The following is a 7,549-nucleotide window of genomic DNA, read 5'->3' on the forward strand; positions in this document are numbered from 1 at the left end:
CTCTAGATGCCCATACCGCATGGCTCTAAAGGAACTAGCAGAAATGAAGAAGCAGCTGGAAGAATTGATGGATAAGGGTTTCATCCGTCCTAGTTCTTCACCATGGGGTTGCCCAGCTATTTTCGTGAAGAAGGATGGTACTTTGCGGATGTGTGTGGATTACTGCCCTCTTAATGAGGTAACAATTAAGACCAAGTATCCTTTGCCCCGCATAGACACTTTGTTCGATCAGCTAGCTGGCGCCAAGGTGTTCTCGAAGATTGACCTCCGATCAGGCTATCATAAGATCAAGATCAGGCCACATGATATACCAAAGACAACTTTCTCTACTAGGTATGGGCTATATCAGTAACTAGTGATGTCTTTTGGTCTTACCAATGCTCCTGCCTTCTTCATGTACCTGATGAATTCAGTTTTCATGCCGGAGCTAGATAAGTTTGTGGTAGTTTTCACTGATGACATCCTGATCTATTCCAAGAATGATGAAGAGCATGCTCAACACCTTTGGATAGTACTAACTCAACTAAGGGAGCACAAGTTGTATGCTAAATTCAGCAAGTGTGAATTTTGGTTAGATCGAGTGTAGTTTTTGGGGCATGTGTTGACACCTGAAGGCATTTCTGTAGATCCCAGCAAGGTGCAAGATGTATTTGATTGGAAGTCTCCCAAGTCAGTGCATCAGATTTGTCAGTTCCTTAGTCTAGCTAGATACTATTGGCATGTCATTCTTGATTTCTCAAAGATAGCCAACCAATGACCAAGCTACTCCAAAAAGAAGCTAAGTTTGACTGGATCCTAGCCTGTGAAGAAGCTTTCCAAACTCTGAAGACATTCCTGACCACTGCTCCTATGTTGGCCCAAACGGATATTGATAGGCCCTTTGATGTATACTGTGATGCCTCGAAGACGGGGTTGGGGTGTGTGCTTATGCAAAATGGGCGTGTGATAGCTTATGCTTCGCGCCAACTGAAAAAGCATGAGGCGAATTACCCCACCCATGACTTAGAGCTAGTTGTTGTGGTCCACGCTCTAAAGATTTGGAGGCACTATCTATTGGGCAACAAAGTGCATATCTTTATAGATCACAAGAGCCTCAAGTATATTTTCACCCAGTCTGAGCTAAACATGAGGCAACAGAGATGGTTAGATTTGATAAAGGATTATAACTTGGAAGTTCATTATCACCCTAGAAAGGCCAATGTAGTGGCCAATGCTTTGAGCCGAAAGTCACATCAGGTTGAGGAAACAACTTTGTCTCTCGACCATGCTGAAGTGTTGGCTCACGTTGCATTGACCTCAGAATTGCTAGAGCAGATTATTCGGGAGCAAAAGGAAGACCCCGAAGAGATTTCTCACATCAGGATGTTTATGGCTAAAGGGCGTGGCCCTCACTTTAGTGTTGATGAACATGGAGTGGTGAGATATAAGGATAGACTGGTGGTTCCATCCAATGAAGAGCTAAAAAGAAAGATTTTGAATGAAGCTCACCATTCAAAACTGTCTATTCATCCTGGCAGTAACAAGATGTATCATGATCTGCGCCACTTGTACTGGTGGTCTAACATGAAGTAGGACATCACCCGGCACATCACGGAGTGCGACACTTGTGGTAGGGTTAAAGCAGATCATATGCATACCCTAGGATATTTGCAGCCCTTGCCCATTCCTATTTGGAAATGGGAGGATATTTCCATGGATTTCATTGTGGGTTTACCCCGCACCTCCATGGGCTTTGATTCTATTTGGGTCATTGTGGACCGTCTCACCAAGTCTGCCCATTTTCTCCTGGTGGACACTAGATATATAGCCAAGAAGTATGCCGAGATATATTTTGATCAGATTGTGACCCTTCATGGAGTTCCCCTGACTATTGTCTCTGATAGAGGGTCAATCTTTGTCTCTCATTTCTAGGAGCAACTACAGCACTGTCTGGGGATGCATCTTCTTAGAAGCTCAGCATACCACCCACAAACTGATGGTCAAACTAAAAGGGTGAACCAAGTGCTCAAGGATATGTTGAGGGCCTATGCAATCTCTTTTCCTAAGAAGTGGGATAAGTGCTTCAAGTTAGCTGAATTTTCTTACAATAACAGCTACCAAGAGAGCATCTGCATGGCACCATTTGAGGCTCTATACGGGCAGAAGTGTAGAACGCCACTGAACTGGGTTGAAGTGGGGGACCATGGGTACTTTGGGCCTGATTTCATAAAAGAGGCTCAAGATAAAGTAAACATTATTCAAAGCCACTTGAAGGAAGCTCAAAGCCAACAAAAGTCTTACGTAGACAAGCAAAGGAGGCCTTTGGAGTTTGTAGTTGGGAACTATGTGTACCTCAAGGTGTCTCCTATGAGAGGGGTGTATCAGTTTGGTGTCCATGGCAAGCTAGCCCCTCAATATGTGGGCCCGTACCAGGTGTTGCAACAGTGTGGCCCCGTTGCTTATCGTCTCTAGCTTCCTGATATTTTATCTATGGTACATAATGTGTTTCATGTATCGCAATTGAAGAAATGTCTGTGTGCTCCTGAAGAAGCAGTGGAAATTGAAGAGCTTCCCCTCTAGCTAGATTTGACTTATGTGGAGCACCCTATAAAAATCTTGGATGAGAAAGAAAGAGTGACCAGGAACAGAGTGGTAAAATTCTACAAGGTGCAGTGGCAAAACCATTCAGAGGATGAAGCCACCTGGGAATAAGAGAGTTACCTATTGCAGCATTACCCCCACCTTTTCGCTGGCTCTGATAATTAGTTGCTGCACCAAAATGTATTCCCTACCTCTTTCTCACACTAGGCACATGAAATCTCGGGTTGAGATTTTGTTTTAGGGGGGTAGATTTGTAACACCCTCGGTGTTACATTGTACTATTTTTGCTAAAACACTGCATGAGCATCATACTTGTCTATGGATGTGTGTAATATAGTAATGTACATAACTTGGAAATGTTCATCGGAAACACAAAACAAATGTTATATTTTATGTCGCTTCACATCATTAGTATTCTAAGCGAATTTTTATCGGATAAACATGCGGTGGAACATTTATGCGAACTTTAATAAAGTTTGTAGTACATGCTTCATAGTCGATGATGGAATGTGTGCGGTCAAGGATGAGGTTTGCTAGCTAGATTATCAAGTAGGTAGGAATTGGGAGGTGACGCGAAACCGTTCGAAGTTTAAGTCGTTTCACGAAGTTTGAAAATGGGTCAACAAAGCCATGTTCGACAAGCTTTGTAGAGTGACCAGCTTAAGGAGTGGTGCGATGTTGTGCCCTAGGTCGATAGCTCTATGTACCCACTAGAGTATTGAAGAAGTGGTTTGGCGTTTGGACCTTCGGGTAGAGTTTTGTGGCCACTTTAAAAATCATGCACGTCACCTATTTTGGACAAAGCCCGCGCTGACTGTGGTCACCACTGCTGCTCGGCTTGGCATCGCTGCTGGCTCGCCCCAGCGCACGTTGAAGTGTCGACTGTGTCCTCGCCCCATCATGTGCTAGCACATCGCGCGGTTGATTCTAGCGCTGCTGCCTTGGTTGCCTGCTGCCACGCGCTGGCGCGTGGTTCACATCGCCTTGGCTAACGCGCTGTGTCTAGGCTCTGGTGGCTCTACCTCGCCATCGCATCATGCGGTACTCTGGCCGTGCTACACGCCACCCATCGCCGCGCCCGACATTGGTCCCATTGACTCGCCACGGCTGCACGCGCATGGGACGACCGCCTGCTCCACCATCGCTTCGGCGTCATGTTGCGCTAGTGCTTCCTTTGTCCAACGTCGTCCGCTGTGCCGCGTCACCGAGCTTTGTTGGCTTGTGGGTTCGGTCGTGCGGACAGCTGCCTGGAGCACGCCTCGCTGTTCCCGTCGTTATGTGCACAAGTACGTTGCGTTGACGACCATGGCTGTGCCAAGCCATGCCGCTCTAGAACGCCCTATCTTTGTTGTCGCCTTGGCTGGCGGGACCCCCTTCCTTCAATTCATCATGACCATAGCACTATAATCAAATTCATCACATCCTTGGCTCCACTAGGAAGTTGGCCGCGCAACCGTCCCCACCTCGCCGCGCATACCGCCGCACAGAGCCTCAATTTGAAATCGCCGCTCCGTTGGGTCCACCACGGTTAGCAAGCCACGTAACCAAGGCATACCGTTTCAATTCATTGCACTCTAGCCTCTCCTCCAGCTGTTTATCACCCTACACACCATAATCGAGGCTCTACCACCGTAGAGCATTCCCTGACGCGGTCGTGCCATTGTCGTGCGTCGCCGCACCTCCTAGGCGCACGTGGCTAGTTCGGTTTGGGCCATCTCCGGATGAACCACCGCATCGTAGGGTTCCTCGGTGAGTCGCTGGAGCTCACTAGCTACCTATTTTGCCCTGGCCTTGCTGACGTTCACCGAAATGGCACCACCGCAACTGCAGGACCTCCGCCATCATTGTCGGACTGTGCTACTGCAGCTTGGCTCATGTTTTCTTCACCCGGCACTTCATGTTGGCTCCTAGGTAAGGGTCAGCTCGGTTGTTGGGGTGGGGAAGGACTGTTGTGGCCGGCATAGGCCACTGGTGCCAGCGTCGCCACGCTGGAGCACGCGTGCGGGTGTCGGGGATGTTGCTGATGTAAAGATAGATATTCCGAGGGCATAGCTGTAAAACCATAGACTATAGGAATAGTGCCTTAGAGCTCGAAGGGAATACAGAGAAGTCCGGGGGCGTTCCTGCATTTTTGCTGTCGTACACGGATCCTTCCCTCCGTGTCGCGTCGTTGTGGGCCGAGCCACGTGTGTTGGGCCATGGGTTAGAAATTGTTTTCTTCAATTTCTCGTAAAGTAGAAATGCTTATTCAATTTAGTTTTCAAGCTGAACTTTGATAATTTATAGTAAATTGTGTAGTGGTCCGAAAATAGTTAGACTAATTTTGTTAGGTTTGTAAAAATACCATCTACTTGTTAGTACAGTTAGACTGCAGTTAGCTATGGCAAGTATTGGGTCATAAATTCAAAACTAGAGAGCTAATATTATATAGATTACTATTTGTAGGAATATTTGTGGACAATTGGTGATAGATATAGACATAAAAATTTTACAGTAGGTTCCCTAGGTCATTATGTACTTGCTGTAAATTTTGCAGCCTTAGAATGAGTTGTTAGATAGAGTAGCTATTACCCTTGCTTTATTGTATATAGCGTAAAATTAGCATTAGGGGTAAGAACACCTGTAGTTGCTATAGTAGTAACGAATGTCATATTTCAAACTTAGCGGTAACAATAGATAGCTTAGCACCGTGGTCGGTATCACTAGCTTAGTAGTTAAATCGACATACTTTTATTTTAAGAGTTGTTGTTGTCATATCATTGAGCATGGCATCATCATTTCATGTAGATCGTGAGCTAGTAGAATTCGTGCCCGGTGACGAACAGGAGTACGATGAGGTGATTGAGGAGTATGAGGAGGAGATCCATGTGTAGGAGGGAGCCTCGGAGCCTGCTAGTGCTGACCTTGCTGACCTGTCGCCTACCCAAGGCAAGCCTCGGTGCATAACCCCTATTTTAAATGATCACTGAATATATATCTATGATGTGCATTTAAGTTACAGGCATTTTATGGAAACTATATGCATAAATATATCTACCCATGAGTCCTACTAGTACAGGTCGAGTAGCTACTATGCTCAGGATATCGATAGCGTGAGTAACCCGTCGTTACTCGCAAATAGGTAATAAAATATGATCACTCATGATAAAATGGTAAAGGTAACTGGTGACTAGGCAGGGATATGGTTTGGGTATTGGTGGGTGTAAGGGGTTGTGTCCTGCGGCCAACAGGGCATAGCTCGGTTACACTTTTTCCCTATCTGTATCGATTAAGGACCGGTCGTTGCATATGACTCTAGGCAAGTCATAGATTTATTGTCCCGAGCGCATACTTGGGTATGGGCACAGGGAAGACTTGTTGCTCTCTTGTCATAGATCTGGCTCTTTCTAGACCGACTGATTGGAGGCGAAGATGGTGGAGGTCCTTGCATCGCACTGAGTCTGGGACATAGGAGTGGGGGCTGGGAGTCCAAGTTTGGACAGGGAGCTAGACACCTGGGACAGGAGAGTGATGGGTTAGTCCTGCTTGTGCCTAGGGTACAAGAGGGATGTTTGTTTTCTGGGCACATTGATTCATGAATCACCAGGAAATCTGGTACGGCTTGTCTGCGGTTTAGCACCATACTAAGAACTAAAAGTTGAAAGGAGAAGAAATGGAACTGAATGCTCAACCCTTGCTTGAAAGTAGAACAGGTGCTTATATAGATTGGCTAGATGACAACTTAATATAGCTAATAATAATACATAAATAAGGACTCACTATTAGTATTGCTTTCTGCCAAAAAGAAACCAGCGAACCATAAAGCTTATCATATTCCTTGGAGTTGGAAAATTATTCCCACTAGTCGGATAAGTCTTGCGAGTACATTGTGTACTCAGGGTTTATTTACCCCTGTTGCAGGTGATGCATGAGAAGTACCTTGTGTGGAGGATTCTTCGGGTGGGCTGAGACAGATCCTCGTCCCTATCGTTAGATGTATATTTTTAAATTCCGCTGTTTATCATTCCGCACTCTGATATTTGGTATTGTAATAATGTACTTTTTAAGAAACTCTGATGTATGAAATGGACAAGTATTGTAACTCATTCTCATTATTGGATCCTTGGGAAAAATGTGGATCTTTCGGGTTCTCCCTTGGGGTGTGCCCGATGGACATCGCCCGCTGTAGCTTGCTTTCAGGGTGCTTAGTATCTGGTGGAAGATGAGCGCCTCTGTAAGTGTGCTATTTTCAGGTGTTTCTGCCACAGTCGGCCATATTTCATGCATCACCCCACCCTCAGTTTTCGCAACCAGAGGGGCTGAGCTAACGACACTTGCCTTGATGGCTCGAGTGTGGCGCTCGATGTGCTCGCTAACGGGCATGTCCAAGTGGAATCTAGGTCCGTCATCCGCTTATGGGGTTGGCATAGCCCTCATGTGGCATTCCACTGCTCCTTAACCCACCTCGTGCATATGTCTGTGTCGCTTTGGAGCGACTCAGGTGGCCTGTTGGCCTCTCCTCGATGGAGATTCTATGGGCATGGCTCGAGGTTAGGATCGAATGAGAAAGGTCTAGATGTCCCTGATCGCTTCTGAGTGGGGTCGGGCAAGGCCGCTGGGTCTCATCTAAGTTTTTCTCCCCTGGCTCTGTTTGACGTGAGGCGGCCTTGAGCCCTTTGTGGGCCAGCCTCCGAACCTCGGTTGGTCGCCGCTAATGTCAAATGAGACAACTACCACTTCATGACTCGACGCAAAGCGTTGTGATGCAATAATTACATATACAATGCTTGGATGTATGAGATGAATGTATGGATGGAGGTATGAACAAATGTATGAATGAATGTATGAATGCATGCATGAGAATGGATGAATGAATGTTCATATATTGGAAAAGTAAAGTGGGGGTTGGTAAAGTTACCTCGATAGCTAGAGTGATGGGTTTGGAGAGCTCTTACCGCATATGTCCATGTGGGGTACAGGTCTATCATTC

Source organism: Miscanthus floridulus, chromosome 12 (genome assembly GCF_019320115.1).
Source record: "Miscanthus floridulus cultivar M001 chromosome 12, ASM1932011v1, whole genome shotgun sequence".
NCBI classification, from domain to species: domain Eukaryota; kingdom Viridiplantae; phylum Streptophyta; class Magnoliopsida; order Poales; family Poaceae; genus Miscanthus; species Miscanthus floridulus.